We start from the raw sequence: 1,913 nt of genomic DNA on the forward strand, positions 1-1,913 counted from the left end.
AATTTAGCGAGTCAGGCACTGTCTGTAATATGCCAAAAACTATATAATACACGGTTTACTGGTGTAGGTGCCATTTAGTTCAAATCCCCTGAGTCAGGGAATAATGAGAACATCTGCATCATTGTGTTTTGTTTTGATTAGTTGGGGGCATAAATGAGAATGTAACTGTTATTTTCAAAAATAGTTTAAGATTTAATAGGTTGAGGAAGTCGATATATCCTCAAAGTATTGTGATTCTTTTAGAAGACTGGGGAGATCTTTAATATTAGTCTGATCTGCATGTTATATATTTTCTCAACGTTTATATCAAATTTAAGAAAATAATTCAAAGTTTAGAGTGTATTCAGTAATATAGATTAGCTGTGTTGAATAAACATCATATGCCCCAGAATGTAGTTGACATTTTTGTAGTAATAAAATTTTTCCCTCTTGACAAGTTCAGGTACTTTCCTACTTTAAATGTTTAGCCAAAAAAAAAAAAAGAATAATTTATATTAATGGGTTTAGCATATTTTCTGATCATTAATAATAAAAGTTCTGAATACTACACTTATTTTTTTTAAAGATATGCTCTGCTTCAGTAATTTCTAAAGGATACCACTATGTGTCCTCTAAGATTATTATTCTCGTTTCTAAGTAAGTTGTAATTTAAAGTTATTAATTTCTCAAAGAATAGTATTCTTAGTTTCTTAATAGCCTCATGTTAACCATTACGTGAAATGGCTTTCTTAAATGGCTTTGCTTAAACAACATTTGTTATAAAATAGCAAGATTTTTGCAGGTTAAGCCCAAGACTTCAAATATTAGAAATTAAGGAACTAGAAGAGGTTATTCCTAGAACTTTGGGTGTGATTAAAAACAGCATAAATATCATCTCCGGAGGAGGCAGGATTCCATACTGTTAGCCTTAAATTTGAAAAGTATGAAAATACGAAGTAAGGAAATTTAAAAAGGAATTTGCTCTGCACATTGCTTTTTTTTTATTTTATCTAAACTTTGTGAGTGAAATGGATTTTCCATTTTAATAAGGAATTGTAAAGTGTACTTTTCACTGTCTCTTGTCTTGATTAGTAACTCTTTGTAAAACTATATTCATAACATCATTTAGAAACTAGTACAGTGCAAGAGTATATTTAACATTTCTGTAGGATGTAATATTAGTGTGGAATGATCTCGCATTCATTGTCTTCTGACAAAGTCCATGGCAAAAGGATGAGTATGGATCCTTTCTAGCTTTCTCCTTTTTTGTCTAGTACATGCTAAGGGGAGCTCAGCCAAAGCCAGCATCAACACCCGGATGACTTAAGGAAGGTTCTCTCTGGCAGTGACTGTCTTCAGCTTTGATTTGGGCTTTAGTACTTTTTTTTTCTTACTTGCAAATTCCATTAAAGATCACAACAACAACAACAACAACAGCAACAACAACAACGAAACCTCTTTAAAATATGGGAGGTTTTCTTTTTCTTGAGAGAATTAGGGAATTTCTTACTGGAATCTTATTCTTACTTAGTATTCACATAATACATAGCAGTCAGTACATTCCTGCTTCGAGGACAGTCTTTAGTTCTACCTAGTCCTTGGTGCAACTGGTCACCTGTTTCTTAAGTACAACCCTGCCTTTTTTCTTCCTTCCTTCCTTTCTTTTTCTTTCTTTCTTTCTTTCTTTCTTTCTTTCTTTCTTTCTTTCTTTCTTTCTTTCTTTCTTTCTTCTTTCTTTCTTATCTGCAGAGAAAAAAGTTTTCAATTGAATTTGATCTTTGTAGTTTCACAGTAGTAAAGGAAGTTAAACTTTGGACCTCTGATGAAATTGTTTCATGATCTAGTCCTGTGACCTGGATTAGTTTCTTTGATTTTATTTCAGAGCATATTTTTAAGCAATTTCTTTTCTGGTTAATGATAGAAGTAGTTAATTT

This window comes from Mirounga angustirostris, unplaced genomic scaffold (genome assembly GCF_029215605.1).
Source record: "Mirounga angustirostris isolate CCGP_5_RB_7025 unplaced genomic scaffold, mMirAng1.0.hap1 SCAF_2, whole genome shotgun sequence".
Lineage (NCBI taxonomy): Eukaryota > Metazoa > Chordata > Mammalia > Carnivora > Phocidae > Mirounga > Mirounga angustirostris.